The sequence below is a fragment of the Podarcis bocagei genome (genome assembly GCF_964188305.1).
Source record: "Podarcis bocagei genome assembly, chromosome: 9".
Taxonomy (NCBI): Eukaryota; Metazoa; Chordata; class Lepidosauria; order Squamata; family Lacertidae; genus Podarcis; species Podarcis bocagei.
This window is the reverse complement of record NC_138134.1, coordinates 7,682,445-7,699,700: the sequence shown is the minus strand read 5'-3', so window position 1 is coordinate 7,699,700 and position 17,256 is coordinate 7,682,445. Positions and strand designations below refer to the sequence as shown.

Below are 17,256 nucleotides of genomic sequence, written 5' to 3'. Positions count from 1 at the left end.
TAAAGAATTTGTTGAAAGTACATCTGCTGGGATTCAGAAAGTGTTCTGATAACCAGGGGTGAACGAAGGCACCGTGACACCCGGCGCATGTGCAGGCCGCATGCGCCATATGTAGCAACGCCACACATGCGCTGTACATAGAGGTTTGCCGGAGGCACTGCTCCAGCGCTGTATGGACAGCTGCAGCCGCGAGCAGAGGATCTTCTACATGCAGCTGTAGTGGCGATGGAGGGACCCCACCGCCATCCGTACGGCGCTCAAGTGGCGCCGGCAGCAAACCACTATGTACAGCGTATGTGTGGCGGCGTTACATACAGTGCATGCATGTGATGCTGCACATGTGCCTTACATAGCGGTTTGCTGCCGGTGTCGGGATCCTCTGCTTGCAGCTGCAGCCATGAACGGAGGCTCTTACATAACTTGAGTTTCATTACTTTATTCCATCCCATTCATTTCAGTGCAAAGGAATCACAGTGCAAATGGTGGTGGTTTGCGGCGGGGAACATTATTTCATTATTGTTTGCAGACTGAAAGCAACAGCAGCAGCAAACATCAGGCGTTTTCACTGGGTTGACAGGAACTGCCTTGAGTCAAAAAATTTGGAACATATCTATGGAGTGGGCTGAAAATGAGAGAGCCCAAACAATCAAACTTTGTAGTTTGACATCCATTTGATTCTGAAATGTGAATATTGATGTCCAATATCATGATTTGAGCATGTTAAGGAATTTTGAAGCTGGTTCTGAAATTTCATTTCCCTCTAGATGGGACTTAAGTCTGGAGAGTTTGCAGCTTAGTGATCCTTTCTTTATCTCCCTCTTGTGGTTAGACTATGAACTGATGGCTTCCTTATGGAGCCTTAGAACTCATAATTTATTTTTTCCTCTGGACACCTTAGATTCTTGGGGCTCAGCCGCTGGGTTCAATGTTGACACCTTATCTCCTTTTCTCTTCGGTATCTTATAAGGCGGTCTTTAGGAAGTTCGATTTATTTTGAACAAGTCGGGGAGCATGAGTTCCTACAAGGTGCATATTGATCTGGAGGCTGCATGTGATCTGTCCCTTTTTCATTGCATTCAGTTTTCTAGGCAGCTTCTCAACTGAACTAGTCCTCAAGGTGGAATTAAAACCACGTCATCATTCAGAATCAAGAAGCCCAGCTAACAGCTGGGGATAGTGGGTGGTTGGCCGCTGTAGGAACACAGGATATTGGACTAAGACGAGCCTTTGGCCTGATCTGGCAGGACCCTTCTTGTCTTCTTTAACACATCCAGGTCCTTTGCCCTTTCCTCGTTAATTGTAACTGGAAGCTGTGCATGAACGATGTAGACAAATGGGCAGTTCAGGTCCTGTGAGAAAGACCCTTGTGTTGTGACTCTTGCCTTTCATGCTCAGCACCCAGCCAGGTGGGATAGTATATGCCCCCCCCTGCCCCTGAAACCCTTTCCCCCCCCCATCCCTCCCGGAAAAGATCCTTCCGTATGTCCCCTTCCCCACCCTCTAAGAGACTCTTTTTTGCCCCCCTCCCAGCTCCGACCTTACCCCTGACACCCTTCTACACCCCAGAACACTGGGCTGAGTACGACTGAGCTGCAGTTGTTGGTAAGTATGACAGCCCAATGGGACCAGTACCTGGATCACTACACGACTGCCATTGAGCTGCCAGACCCAGTTCAAGAATAGTTGGAGCATACAGCCTAAGGCAAATGGGGAAACATGGCTCCCTGCTCTTCTCCCTTCATATGGAACGTTTTCAAATCCCCCTGCACCCTGAGGCCCCCTCAGAAATTGTTCCACTCCTCTGCTCTCTCCCTTCAGCCCACCCTGGAATATGCCCCCCGAAACCCTCCCCGAATATGCCCCCCTGCCCCCTGAAACCCTTCCCCACCCCCAATCACTCCCGGAAAAGATCCTTCCATATGTCCCCACCCTCTAAGAGACCCTTTCTTGCCCCCCTCCCAGCTCCGACCTTACCCCTGATACCCTTCTACACCCCGGAACACTGGGGTGAGTACAACTGAGCTGCAGTTGTTGGTAAGTATGACAGCCCAATGGGTTATTGTCTACGCAGCTAACTGAAGATGGATCGCAAACTCCTGCCCAATTCATCATCTCCCATGGACCAGGTGAGCGTGACGCTGGAAAAATGGCCTTGTGGGCCAAGTTAAACAGACCTCTGGGGAGGTTGACTTTGACCCACAAATTGGAGGATCCGCGTTTGGTTGCCTGGGATTTGCAGCCATTTGTGTCACAATGGCGGGGTTCCAGTGTCCCTGGAGACGCCAGAGAACTCCAAGGCAGTTGCAGACGGATAGAGAGATGTCTTGCTGCAGGCGCCAGTGCTCCCATTGCCCAGGACCCAGACCATCCCTCCCTGCCCCCCTGCCCCAATCTGCTCCCCTCCCTCCTGAGATCTTCCCCGAAGAAATCCCCCTCCCGCCTTCCCCCCTCCCCGAATTTGCCCCCTCCCCCCTGAGGTGGCTGACATCCCCCTCCCGCCTTCCCCCCTCCACGAATATCCCCCTCCCCCCTGAAAACTTCCCCGAAGAAATCCCTCTCCGCCCTGAGTCCCCCTCGGACCTTGTCCCACTCCTCTGCTCCCTCTCCCTTCAGCCCACCCCCGAATATGCCCCCTGCCCCCTGAAACCCTTCCCCCCCAATCCCTCCCGGAAAAGATCTTTCCGTATGTCCCCTTCCTCACCCTCTAAGAGACCCTTTCTTGCCCCCCTCCCAGCTCCGACCTTACCCCTGATACCCTTCTACACCCCGGAACACTGGGCTGAGTACAACTGAGCTGCAGTTGTTGGTAAGTATGACAGCCCAATGGGTTATTGTCTATGCAGCTAACTGAAGATGGATCCCAAACTCCTGCCCAATTCATCTCCCATGGACCAGGTGAGTGTGACGCTGGAAAAATGGCCTTGTGGGCCAAAGTTAAACAGACCGCCTGGGATGTTGACTTTGACCCACAAATTGGAGGATCCCCGTTTGGTTGCCTGGGATTTGCAGCCATTGAAGACATCCCCCTCCCGCCTTCCCCCCTCCCCTGCGCCATTTCTTTTGGGGGGGGTGTGGGTGTGCTCTACAACCATGGATTTTAAAATAAACCTATCAGATTTGGGCAATACTGGAAAACAATTATTTTCCCAGCTCACACTATATCATTTCCCCCTATCCATTGCTATCTTCCTGTTCTGCAATGGGAAATTCCAGTTGTTCTAGGATTAAATATAAAGTAAACTGCACACCTACAACCTAGACAGCATTTTAAAAAGCAGAGACATCACCTTGCCAACAAAGGTCCGTATAGTCAAAGCCATGGTTTTCCCAGTAGTGATGTATGAAAGTGAGAGCTGGACCATAAAGAAGGCTGATTGCCGAAGAATTGATGCTTTTGAATTATGGTGCTGGAGGAGACTCTTGAGAGTCCCATGGACTGCAAGAAGATCAAACCTCTCCATTCTGAAGGAAATCAGCCCTGAGTGCTCACTGGAAGGACAGATCCTGAAGCTGAGGCTCTGATACTTTGGCCACCTCATGGGAAGAGAAGACTCCCTGGAGAAGACACTGATGTTGGGAAAGATGGAGGGCACAAGGAGAAGGGGACGACAGAGGACAAGATGGTTGGACAGCGTTCTTAAAACTGCTAACAATGAGTCTGACCAAACTGCGGGAGGCAGTGGAAGACAGGAGTGCCTGGCATGCTCTGGTCCATGGGGTCACGAAGAGTCGGACACGACTAAACAACTACAAATAATAATAATAATGTAGGCCACTGATACGCACACTTTTTATCTACCCTTAGTTAGAAACTCATTCACTTCCCTCAAGTATAAAAGCAAAATCCATTTGTGTGATGCAGATGTCCTCTACTGGCAAGAGGCAGCACTGCAACCAAATCTATTAACTTTTCCCGAGTATGTACAGCACATAAGACAGGCAAACATTAGAGAGAGACAATTATTCTAGATAGACAAAAGAGGCGTAATTTCTCCTGATAGCCAACTCTCTCTTCTTTTGTGCATGTTCATCTCTTACTGAACAGGCTTTTGCAGTGCTTTTTTCCCCTTTACAAAAAGGTTTAGGGGTATTCTCATTTTACTACTCATGTTGAAATACTGCCCCTCATTGAGACCAAATTTAGATTCACAAAATGTTTAGGGGTATGTGTACCCCTGCGTCCCCCCAGAAAAAAAGCAACGGGTTTTTGAAACGCCAGACAAAACTGTGAACAGAGATGACCGTTGCCCTCGCGCCAACTGTCGCCCGGGCCGCGAGAGCGGCGGTTGGAAGCGGGGCGCACGCGCAGAAGGGACAGCGTCTCTGGCCGCGGTTTGCCGAGCGAGAGCGCCCGGGTCTCTCTCTGTATACGTCTATGGGGGAGAGAAGATGGCTCCCTCCCCTGAGCAGGTGGATGTTTCCACGGCCCCGCACTGGCGGATGAAGCAACTCGTCGGGCTTTATTGTGACAAGGTATGAGGGGAGGAGGAGGTGGCTTCTGAGGGGCGGGCGACGCGCCGGCCACAGCCGCGGCGGGGCGGGGGCGCGAGGAGGTCGCGCGCCCCTCGGTACGTGAGGTGCTGAGACACGCCCCTCGGCCCCCTCAGGCCTCGCTCGGCCGGCGGTCGTTTGCTGCGTGAGAGGGGATGCGCGCGCGCCCGCTGAGGAGAGAGGTGCGCCTGCGCAGCTGCCACCGCTTGGCACGCGCCGTGACTCCTCTCGGCCACCGTCGTCCGCGCACGTGTTTCTCCCCCCCCCTTCCACCGCCACATTCCTCCGCTTGCAGATTTCCCCTCTTTCTTCCCCGGTTTTTATGCGCTTAGTTGCGAACCTCTGACGCAGCTTCTCCACGTGTTGTTGTTTTTATCTCAGATGCGACCTTCTCGCCACACGTGTGCACGCACGCACGCGTGTCCCTGGCTTAGGAATCTTTTCCAAAGGCGGCACCCCCGAACGAAGCGCGGCCTAAGTGCATTAGCCGCCGACTTCGACACTCCCCTCCACTATATACACCCCTCCTCCACTGCGATTCCCAGCTAGGCTGCTACATGAAGGCAGAAACTCCTTAGAAGACATTATTGGACTTTTGATGACATGAACCATGCGTGTCGAATATGGACAAAGAAGAGCTCGTTCAGAAATCCAAATGTCAAAAAACATAGGTGGTTGGCACCCCTCTGTGCGCCTCCGGGGGTGAAGTGAAACTCTAGGAGAGTTACAGTGCCTGCTGTGACTGTAGAGACATTGGCATTTCTTTTCTCTGCGCTTCTCCCAGCAGTCCTTCCTCCTCCGGTCACTGCTGTGGATGAACAAGGATTCCCACATGATGTTGCCAGCCTTCATGTCACATTTGCAATGCAGAGTTGGTGTGTCAGCAGGCACAACGTAAAGGCCGATTTTCTCTCCCTGTATCATTTTAGAGTGCATGTTCCTTGAAGCAGGTGTCTTTGCTTTTTAATTTGGCAGCTTAACAAGTAAGGTGAGAGCAAGGAAATGCTGGCAACATTAACCTCATCATTTAGGAATCCTTGTTCATCCACAGCAGTGACCGGAGGAGAAATGCCAATGTCCCTACGGTCACAGCAGGCACTGTAACTCTCCTAGAGTTTGACTTCAACCTCGGAGGTGCACCACCTATGTTTTTTGACATTTGGATTTTTGAACGAGCATTTCTTTGTTCATATTCGACATGCTTGGTTCACTTTTGCACATTTTGTAGAACTACCAAGGTGGGAGGGAACCCCCCCCCCCCGGACAGTGGGACACACCCATGGAATGAGAAAGCACAAACTGTTCAAGATAGGATGTGGCAGCTTGCAAGCAGCAGCAGTCTAGGAAAGGGCAGTTGTGGGTGCCAGTTGAGAAACAAGAGTGCTGGATACTAGTGGCAGAGTTGGCATTGATCCCTACTTTGGGGGTCCCAAGTAGGGAAGAAGTCTTTGTTGTCAGGCCAGATGTTCCTGGTGTGGGTGATGAGGTTTCCCTGGATGTTGCCTCTGTGGTTGTGCTGGGGCTTGTCCTTTGACTCTGGTTGGGAACACTGATACCTCAGAATAGACCATAGTCACATATTTCTAGTGTAGAAGGATGGTTGCCAACTTATTGTAAAAGAGCACCATCCTGGGCTATACTCCTGAGTGTAAGAACTGAATTCCTTGAACTTCTTTTTCAAGACATTTCATTTTCTGCCTGCATTGGTGCTAACATTATAGCCTCACTGGCACATCTTAGAGAGTGAGCTGAATGTAGTATCCTTCCTAAACTAATGATTGAGTCTGTCCTGGAAGTCTCTGAACCTCAGCACTGAACGACAGCACAACCCTAAAAGCACTTTCAAAGCTTGTACTCTTACCAGATTTAGATAGGTAGCCGTGTTGGTCTGCCATAGTCAAAATAAAAAAAAATCCTTCCAGTAGCACCTTAAAGACCAACTAAGTTAGTTCTTGTTATGAGTTTTCGTGTGCATGCACACTTCTTCAGATACACTGAAACAGAAGTTGCCAGATCCTTCTATATAGTGAGAAGGTGGGGAGGGGTATTGTTCAGAAGGGTGGTGGGAATGGGAGATTGGCAGATGGCTGGGATGAGCCTGTTGACGACTCTTAATGACTGTAATAGGTCTTACAGGAAAAGGCAAGGGGTGAGAAGGTGAGAAATGGCTTAGTCATGTATAATGAGATAAGAATCCAATGTCTCTGTTCAGACCAGGTCTCTCCATTGTTTTAAGTTTGGTAATGAGTTGTAATTCAGCAGCTTCTCTTTCCAGTCTATTTCTGAAATTCCTTTGTAGTAAAACAGCTACTTTGAGATCTTGTATAGAATGTCCTGGGAGATTGAAGTGTTCTCCTACTGGTTTCTCTGTTTTGTGATTCTTGATGTCAGATTTATGTCCGTTTATTCTTTGGCATAAGGTTTGGCCTGTTTGTCCAATATAGAGAGCTGAAGGACACTGTTGGCATTTGATGGCATACACAATGTTAGACGATGAGCAATTAAATAGTCCCGAGATGGTATGTGTGATGTTGTTGGGGCCAGTAATGGTGTTGTCCGGGTGTATGTGGCAGCAAAGTTGGCATCTGGGTTTATTGCAGGCTCTGGTGCCAGTGTCCGTGTTAAGTCTGGTTGTAGTATTATTGTGGGTTAGGAGTTGTTTAAGATTGGGTGGCTGTCTGTAGGCAATGAAAGGTCTTCCTCCCAGAGCTTGAGAAAGAGAACTGTCATTGTCCAGGAGAGGTTGTAGATCTCTGATGATGCGTTGAACTGTTTTAACTTGGGAGCTGTATGTGATGACTAGTGGTGTTCTGTTATTTTCTTTTTTGGGTCTGTCTTGCAGCAAGTTCTCCCTGGGTATCAGTCTGGCTCTGTTGATCTGTTGTCTAACTGAGTCGTCAACAGGCTCATCCCAGCTATCTGCCAATCTCCCATTCCCACCACCCTTCTGAGTAATACCCCTCCCCACCTTCTCACTATATAGAAGGATCTGGCAACTTCTGTTTCAGTGTATCTGAAGAAGTGTGCATGCACACGAAAGCTTATACCAAGAACTAACTTAGTTGGTCTTTAAGGTGCTACAGGAAGGATTTTTTTTATCTTACCAGATTTATAAGCAAAACCTTTTTTTCATAATCACAACAAAATAATGTAAATACTACTGAAGTTAAAACTGAGGTTTTGATATATTTGCCATATGTTAAAATAACTTTAAAGGACTTTTTACCTGTAATAATTGTTGTCAGGTAGGTTTTGTTTTGTTCTTAATCAGAGTTAGAAACACCTGTGGTGGGGAGGGAAAACACATTTGACCAGGGAAGTGGGATGGTGTCAAATACCTTTTTAGAGGATAACATGATTTATTGAGTATTAGCCCAGAAAGAAACTGATCATTTTTTGTTTCTTCCCATCAGCTTTCTAAGACCAACTTCACCAACAACAATGACTTCTGGCTCTCCTCCAATCCCTATATGCTACTTTTAAGGAATTCAAAATGCATGAACAAATTGAAGATGACTACATAATTGGATTCCTTCAGCAACGCGGCTTGACTGTGTGTAGTTTACACTCAGACAATAAATTCTCAGAAATGCTTGGCCTCTGAGAAAGGGTTGAAGAATATGAAGGTGAGCTTTCAGAAAGAGTGTTTGGTTTCTGGGTGGTACAATGCAAAATCCCATTTCTGAGATCATGTGTGAATTTGTGCAATCTCAGCGTAGTTCTGGTGCCACAAGGCTGGTTGTATATATGCTTGCTTAGAAAGAAGCCATGCTACACTTAGTGAGGCTTATTTCCCTTTCTTTTCCAGCTGTGCTCCTAACTATTTCTGGTGCTCAGAGAAGTAGTCTTACTTTCTTTTCTTCCCTAAGATTTGTACAACCCCCCCAAAGTTTCCCAACCAAACAGTATTAAAACTGCGTGGAAAATCGACATTTGTCAGTGTGCTTTAGTGCACTTCCTGGGTGAGGAAAATAAATGAAATAAATTGGAAAACTGCTGACTCTGACCTCCTCTTGGGCTGCCCATTCCTCCTTGGCCACTGTGGTGCCTCCAGGCCACCAGCTCTGACAGAGTTTATTTTGGCCAACCGACCTCTCTTCTTTTGTCTTCTTCCAGTTTGAGACCATCCAGGGGGCAGAGCCCCCAAGAAGAGGCATCGCCTTGTGGGGAGGCCTTGCAGGTGAGTTTATCCTGAGTGGTGCAGGGAGGGGAGAGAGGTTAATGGTTTCCATAGAAACACATCACCTGTAGTTTCCCTAGAAAAAAGATGTTCCTAAGAGATTTGCCCTGTACAACAAACCAGGTGCTTGGGTTTTATTGACACCCAAGGCTCTCACTGGCCCCTTTTAAGATATGTAGGCACCCGGCTGTCTCGGGAGACAATGGAGGAGTGAGGTCCTTTTGGGGGGAAGTCAAACTGCTGGAAGGTGGCCTGCTGTGGCCGTAGAGGCTGATAGGGGAGAGACATGTTCTGTTGCATCTGGGGCAGAGGTAGGCATCTGGTTGTGCTGCTGCATTTGCACCAGGGCATTTCATCTCTCTGCGCTCCTAGCAGTCATTCCTCCTCCGGTCATTTCTGTGGATACACGACTATTAGGCATTCATGCACTGCAACCCAGTTCGTCTCAGGGCTATCCATAGCCAATTGGTGAGTGACACAGAGTCACAAAGCCTTAATCAGATGAGGAACAACCCCTGTCCCTTGTAAGAGAGGACGTCAGTGGGAGCTGCAAAAGCATTTCCTCCTCCTCCTTGCATTCGAGATGTTGACTTCGGTGTTTCCCATGCCACATTTGCATCCGAGCGAGGGACAGGTAGCACACCAGTTCAGCTCAGGTTTTGAGACGATAACAATTATGGGGGTTAAGGTAGCCATTATTTCTCCTTTGGTCCATTGACCGATAGGTAGATGCAACTGCAGGCCACAGAGAGGGATGTCTGAAGAAGTGGGGATCCTCTCTTGAGAGGCAGCAGGAGGTTCTGCTGCTCATGCTGCCCCACCAGCAGCCAAGGCAGAAAGGAGGCTGGGGAAACCCAGCCAGATGGGCAGGGTATAGATAATAACAATAAAATGCCAGGAGATTGTCAGGGGTGGATTTGGGAAGCAGGAAGCAGACATAGGCAAAGTGAGGATCCAGGCATGCTTCTAGCTCCAGAGATTTTAACCACAGAAATACTGAAAAGGTGTGTGTGTTTTTTCTTTATTCCTTCTGCTATACACAGGAAATTGCACCAAGGAGCGAAGTGCATTGCCGGGACTTGTCACACCCTCTTTCTTCAAGCTCCACTTATACCTACACCCAAAAGCAAAAACATTCCTCCATCCCACAAACAAGCAACCATTTACAATAAATCAAATTAATGAATCCCCTGCACAATCTACAGTGTTTTCTTTTATGTGACCAGCACAAATACTTGCCAATACTGTAAGGCTGTTTCATATGTGATGAGTGGGTCGCAGTCAGGTAATAGCCAACATACTTTCACTTCAGGGTTCTGTCCCTGTAGTGGTACCATTATCTAAAAAGGACAGGAAAGGGGTCATTTCCTTGTGCTGTTTAACCTGGGTGTTTTGTCCTGCACCTGCAGCTAGTTAAGCATGTGAGAATCAGTCAGCAACTATGTGAGAACGACTCAGCACAAACTACACTAGAAATGCTGCTGTGTTGGAAGGCAAGTTTGGTATTGGCTAGAGCAGTCTCTTTGCTGTAAGGAGACTCTACCCACAACAGAATGTAACTGAATTAACCGTCAGTAAAGAAACAGAATCTTCCTAGAACTGGCTTGGTGTTTCTCTGTTCTTTTAACACAGTGTTTCCCAAACGTTTTTGGGCAACGGCACACCTGCTTACCGGAAAAAAATCTCGCGGCACACCACCAATAAAGCCCCGCCCCGTGACGTCAGTGCGCAGCGTCACGCCGGGAGGGACGCACCAAAGTGAACGTTTTTTCCCTTCCCCTTGCCGGGGTGGGAGGAGGCAGCAGAGCGAGCGACTGAGGGACGGCGGCAGCTGAGGCGGCGGCGGCTGCGATAGCGGGCGGAGGAGGAGCCGTCGCCGGGAGTTGCTGCTGCTGCTGTTGCTGCTGCTGCCTCCTCCTCCTCCTCCGCTGTCTCGCGCTCCTCCCTTTTGCGCGCGCTGCCCCGCCGCTCGGCACCACCACCGCGGAGCCGCCCCCGGCTCGACGCGGATCCTCGCCGCCGCCGCCTCTCGCCGCCGCCTCTCGCCCGCCTCCCTCCCACGGCACACCAGCCGGTGTCTCACGGCACACTAGTGTGCCGGGGAACACCGGTTGGGAAACACTGTTTTAACATACTCTGCTGGCACTGGGATGGGCATTCTGCACATGCCCCAACAGGGAGGTGGCCTAAAAATGCTTTTCATGTGTTTTAAGATGGGTTGAATGCTACCTTTTCCCCCAAGCCACTTCGAGCATGCTGCTCTTGGAACATATGGGTGTAGCCAAGCAGGTGGCCGGTGCTTTAGCCATTTACTCGACTTCCAACTACAAGCCAAATTCCAAACATGTTCTAGGTCATGTTCCCCAGGACTGGGAGTTGTAGTCCCAACACCTGAAAGGCCCCACACTGACGATCCCTGTTCTAGAAAACAATATACTTTTAATATGATATGATTGAGGGTCAGGAGGGAGAGGTTACGAGACAGTATGTGAGCAACAGAAAGAGAGCTAACATGATGGAGGGGGGCGGCGGCAGGAAAGGCAGGGGTTAGTTTTGCTAAGGTTGGGCAGTTTGCCTGTGCAACCATAGTGGCCTCTTTGAAGTACAGTGGTGCCTCGCAAGACGAAATTAATCTGTTCCGCGAGTCTCTTCGTCTAGCGGTTTTTTCGTCTTGCGAAGCAACCCTATTAGCGGCTTAGCGGATTAGCGCTATTAGCAGTTTAGTGGCTATTAAAGGCTTAGCGGCTATTAAAGGATTAGCGGATTAGCGGCTAAAAGGCTTAGCGGCTTAGAAAAAGGGGGGGAGCGGAAAAAAATCGGAACACTTGCAAGACGTTTTCATCTTGCAAAGCAAGCCCATAGGGAAAATCGTCTTGCGAAGCAGCTCAAAAACGGAAAACCCTTTCGTCTAGCAGGTTTTCCGTCTTGCGAGGCATTCGTCTTGCGGGGCACCACTGTACTAAATTGGAAAGCAGGGATATAGCCGCTCTCTAAAAAGACTAAATACATTATTTTTCACTCCATAAGATGCACCTAGTTTTCAGAGGAGGAAAACAAGGGGGGGGGGGAATTATGAACGAAAGAGTGAATGTATGATTTTTGTGATTCATGCTGTGGCCACAGACATGTGATCTGATGGTGAATTTGGGGTGACCCAATGCAAAAATCCTGAGAATCCATGTGGATCCGTGCTTTGTAACCACGTTTTTGTGCCATTGCGGCCCCACGTAACAGTGGATGCGTGATTTTTTTGGTGCAGGCTGTAGCCATGGACATGCTATGTGATCTGATGGTGAATTTAGGGTGACCCAATGCAAAAATCCTGAGGATCCATGGGCTTTTACCTCCCCCCTCCCAGGCAGCCTCCGCTAGCATCCCTTATCTCTCTCCCGATCCCACCGATCAGCTGCTATCTTTCAACACTCCCTTCCCTCTTGTTTGTCTTAGTGTCTTTTCCTTAGCCGGAGCAGTTTTTTGCTCCTCCTTTTCTTCTAATTTCTCTCCTCACTGATTTAGTCTTCCTGTCTCCTCTCCTTGCAAGTTTGCTGTCTTTACCTCCCTCCTCCCAGGCAGCCTCCTTTATCTCTAGCGTCCCTTTTCTCTCCCCCAGATTGGCAAATGATTAGCGGCTTTGTGGGGGGGGGGGGGGAAGCATGATTTGCAATTCGGCTCCAGGGACCACACATTCACTCCATAAGATGCAGACATTTCCCCTTACTTTTTAGGAAGAAAAAAGTGTGTCTTATGGAGCGAAAAATATGGTACATACATACATACATACAGGAGCAGGGAACCTGTAGCTCTTCAGATGTCGCTAGTCTACAAGGCCCATTGACCCTGACCACTGGCCAAGCTGGCTGGGACTGATGGGAGATGTGAGTCCAACAACTGGAAAGCCACAACTTACCCACCTGCTACTTCAATCAGCATTACAACAAGGGATGTGACTGCTACACTTTTTACAGTATCAAATGCACATTATACAATCTGTGTCCTGGGGAAATGTTAAGACAGATGTGCTTGTGATTGTTACTGAGCCACTTCCCGCCGCCATCCTACACCCTGCCATTTACCAATGCTGCCTTTGTAAATCAGTAAAAATGCAGTCATGGACAATTGCAACTGAGAAATGGTACAATTTTCTTTATTAAAAATAATTTACATCCGTTTTAACATTTTATGCACAGTTCTCAGCAAACTGAACTTTGTAAGATTTCTATACAATACTTATTAGTGAACGTAAAACAATTATATACTGTTTTGTTGCAGTTGCTTAAGTATGGTTAATAAAATGCATTATTTCACAGATGTATAATTTATATTAACAGCCCCCCAAATCTGATAAAGGATTAGAATAAAGGTTCGCTTTCGAATCAAAACCGAAGAGAACTTGAAGACAAAATAGATTTCCAGTTCCCATTATTTTAATTTCCTAGGGCTTCAGATCAGCACTTATTAACTCGCCCCAAGCCTTTCTGAGCAAAATATATATTGTGCTGCTGCTAAGCAATGGATATAGGTAATTTCTCTCAACCCAATAGGGCCATACAGGGAATTATTTTGCATGTAAAGAAAGAGACAGTGTATATCACTCAGCTCTGGTCTTTCAGATATGCTTTCTGCCTGTATCAGGAAGACAAGTCCACTCATATCCACGAGTGTGATCTCGAAGGGGGGCGGTGGCAGTGCTCAAGTCCCACTAAAATGATTCCAGACCTGCAGCCCAACTTAATTCATGTTTACTTTGAAGTAAATCCCATAGGGGTCAAGGGGAATTGCTCCCAAGTAAAAATACAAAGGACTGAGCCTTGAAAACAGAGTATTTCAAGTTTGGAAGGGAAGATCCAAGTGATGGCCAAAACCATCAAGGCAGCTCAAGCTGTCAGCCAACACACAGCAAAAAACTACAATGGGAGGCCCTGTACTTTTAAGGAAATGGCTACTACTGATTTCACGGACCAGGAAAATAACGCCATGCCTATCTATGAGAATGAAATTGGTTTGCTTAAAGAAGCATTTGTGTTTATCAGAACAAGGGCATTAATGAAGGCGTTTTATGGGTGGCGTTTAACTTACTCCCAAAGGTATAGGGCAGCAAGAGATGAGGGATCCTGTGTATAAGTCACAAACATGTAAATGTGTCTGCGCCTTTAGGCAAGACTCACAAACGTCATGTTCAGTTTGCTATTAGGGAATGATGGGTGCATCTGATAAGACAAACCAGCTGCACGTCTCAAGGAGCAAGTATTTTTGAGTCTGGGTCCACTGATCCCTTACACTAACAAAGAAGATCCCACCAGACCAAAAAAGATAGTTTAGATATTACTATTGGTAAGGTATCTTTAGTAACAACTACCTTGCCTTCTGCAATTATCAGGACAATCAAACACCAATAATGCAGATAAGAGACCTCTCTCAATATATTGGTAGTAAAAAGGTATTATTAACCTTGAGAAAAGCACCTAGCACATCATATATAGTGGAGATGATGATGATGATAATAAATTAATAATAATATTACTTATACCCTGCCCATCTGGCTGGGTTTCCCCAGCTACTCTGGGCGGCTTCCAACAAGAGATTAAAAATACATTAAAACATCGGTCATTAAAAACTTCCCTAAACAGGAAGTTTAGACAATACCGGCCTGGTTCACCTGTAAGAATAAACCATGGCTTGTCAAACAAACTAGAGCTTGCTTCTCCAAAGTTTTGTTTTGTTTTTCAGCTGTTCATGCCTTTCTAACTTGGTGAGCTTCTGGGATGGAGTAGCCAAAGGAACTATGAATAACGAAGAGTGATGGGTTTGTGTAGAACACAAAGCTACAGTTAAAACAAAGCAAGAGTCATAGGCTAACAACAAAGCTAGCTTCAGATTATGGCTTGTTAGCAGTAAGTAAGCAAAATAGAGTTACGCCCCTGGGCAGAGATCAGGCAAGCAAGCAAACCATGGTTTAATTGACCATGGCTTAGTGTTACGTGCAAACCAGACTTTTAAAGAATGCCAACAGAACTCAATAAAACTCCACCGAACAAGGGCTAAGGTGTTTATCTCACTCATTCACTGAAAAGAACAGTGGTTCAAATGGGTTAGATTCATATGCGTGCTCACATACTCTTTCCTGGTCATTTAACCTTTCTTTCCTCAAAATTATTTTCAAGGATACTAGGTTGTCATTGGAGATTTTCTGTGGTGCACTATTCACTTGGAACGTATTTTTTCTGCATGAGGATGTGTTTGTTCTTAAATTGCTCTTTATACAATAAATTGAAATGGACTTTAATTACTAATGACATTTTCGTGCAGTGGAAATTTCCAAAGAGCAAAACCAATTTTACTGTGTATATCTGGTGGACTAGGTCAATCTTAAAGGTTACTTCTTACTGTAGAATAATTGGCACAGACCATGTTGTTAACTAAAACTACTTTAAGGTACAGAGTATGTGAAAAAGAATCCGACACAACTCATTTAAAACCCACCAGGCCTCTGCTTTCCCTGCTGTGACACAGAATATGCTCAATTATATAAAGGAAACTGCTTCCAGTGGCAACACTGAGAGTCCAAAAAGCAGCAGCAGCAGCAATGTCCCTGTTTTAACAGGTGGTTTGGTCCAGAATGCAAGGATCTTTAAGAACTGATCCCGTCCTGTAAATGGGAGTACAAGGCCACAGAGCTGCCTCAGCAATGTAAGTGGGTATTTAAAATATTCTCTAGGCCAAAAAATTGCAGCTGTTTTTCACTGCATACTAAAAGCAGAAGAGAAGAAAACCAGAGAGGCTAGTTGAAACAGAACAAGTTGAAACCCATTGTTGCGGCTTCCGATGCTTTGCGCCATGGTGAAAAGTGGCTCCCACACTAGCGGAGATCGTTCGTGCAGCTAATTAAGGATAATTTGAAAGTAATTATCCTTGCAAGCCCCCCGTCCCTGGTCGGGGTGTGTGTGTGTGTGTGTTTCACTCGCAGATCGTCTGATGTCTGCCTCTCGTTCTGATGGAATGTGAGAGGAAGGGGACGCTGATGAACGTATCAGTAACTCTCCAACACGGTCAGTATGAGCGGAGGTTCTTCTGTTTCTTTGGATGGATTTGGTTTTGGATCTAAGTAACAGGCGTGTTCTGGACTAAGGGGACAAGATAATTTGCTAAATGAATCAGCCACTGAGTGCCAAGGCCTAATCTGGAGAGGATTTTCATTGTAACCTGATTGGTATGTAGGGGGAGGGGAGCCTTTACCTTTCTTTATATACATTATATTTGCTGTTTTATGATTTGGCAAACCTTCCCCAAAGTATTAATTGTTACTGGATTGGAAAAAATGCAAGAGGGAATTAACGAGAACTTCATAATTTTTATGGATTAATTGCAAGAATTGAACTGTGTAAAACATCACAATGATTTGTGGCATTGACCTTCTACGGAATGGTAAAGAAGACTTTGGTTCTGACTTATCATGGCTTTGGAGAGATACCGGCTTGTTAATGGATGGGAGAGGGATCAAAGAAGATAATTCTGGATATCTGCCCGGGGCTATAGCGAGACACCAGACCTCTCTTTGTCTTGGATAAGCAAAATGGCATGTGTTGCAGTGAAAATTGCAGTCCTTGAGTGCAGAAAGCTTTACATGAAGAGTAAAGATGAACGAAAAACAAACATTTCACACAGAAATTTACAGGATCAAACTCCCCTTGCAAAACTAATGTATATGGAACAGTTAAATGCGAATGAAATTAGTGGCTGTTAAAATAAAGGATCAAGATCGGAACTGTTGTATTTGGACTGAGAGTATTGGAGCAGGACAAAATAAGATCATCATTCCCTGAAATCCAGAACCCAGGAAGTCATTCAAAATTGTTTAATTTGGTATTGGATAATTGGCTTTTTAAATCGTATTATAATCTGGTATTGTATTAATGTGGCTTTTATTGGATTGTTATAAATGAAAATTCTTAAAAATTATTAATCGAAACCCATTGTTGCAGCTCAGTTCCTCAGCGATTGGTAGCCCAGGTTGCTTCTCTCAGGATCATAGCGGGGGTGGGGGGGGGCTAGCCTGTTTTTTTGCCCCAGGTGAAGTCTCCAGAGGAATGCCATTGAAGCTCTCAGCCTGTGTGTTTGTGTATAGAAATGGGGGGGGGGGCACGCACTGCCAAACTAAATCTTTGACCAGGAGAAATAAAGTCTAGTTTTGCCCCTGCTTCTCTACATTCATTAACTCCAAAAGGCAAATGGGGAAAAGAGATTGCTGCTGTTTCAGCAAAGGGGGAGGTGAGGCCAACCCTGTAAATATCCGTACTAGCTCCTTGTCAAAAATTCACCTAGTTTTGTGTTAAGATTGCAGCGCCCTGTGTTTGTAACTTGTGGCCTTCACGCTGACTTTTGCTTTTGATTTTATGGAAACCTTAATTAAAAGGAAACTACCTATCCTCATCAAGCCAAACCATGTGCTGCCCTCAAACCAACAGACAGCAGTAAGGAAGCTGAAGGTGTCAAAACTGGGGTGGGGCCCAACGACAGATAGTCTTCTGGCTTAAAATCTTCAACACAATTCAGTTTCGGGTTTCATGTCACTTTATTTACAAAATGGT

The 17,256-nt window shown here is 46.7% G+C and overlaps 2 long non-coding RNA genes across 4 annotated transcripts; one reads left to right on the top strand and one right to left on the bottom strand.

The window, feature by feature from the left end:
- Window positions 1–420: 420 nt before the first annotated feature.
- LOC308594643 lies at window positions 421–3,281 on the bottom strand. 3 transcript variants are annotated; one of them, XR_014011509.1, is made up of 2 exons: window positions 2,747–3,281; window positions 421–1,349 (listed from the first exon to the last, which is right to left on the bottom strand). It is a non-coding gene; the product is annotated as an uncharacterized lncRNA (long non-coding RNA). The 3 variants fall into 3 exon arrangements; XR_014011510.1 differs by lacking the exon at window positions 2,747–3,281 and adding an exon at window positions 2,175–2,390; XR_014011511.1 differs by lacking the exon at window positions 2,747–3,281 and adding an exon at window positions 1,975–1,990.
- On the top strand, window positions 2,045–9,818 carry LOC308594642. The gene is made up of 5 exons (XR_014011508.1): window positions 2,045–2,126; window positions 3,810–4,473; window positions 7,905–8,117; window positions 8,608–8,671; window positions 9,715–9,818. It is a non-coding gene; the product is annotated as an uncharacterized lncRNA (long non-coding RNA).
- The last annotated feature ends 7,438 nt before the right edge of the window (window positions 9,819–17,256 follow it).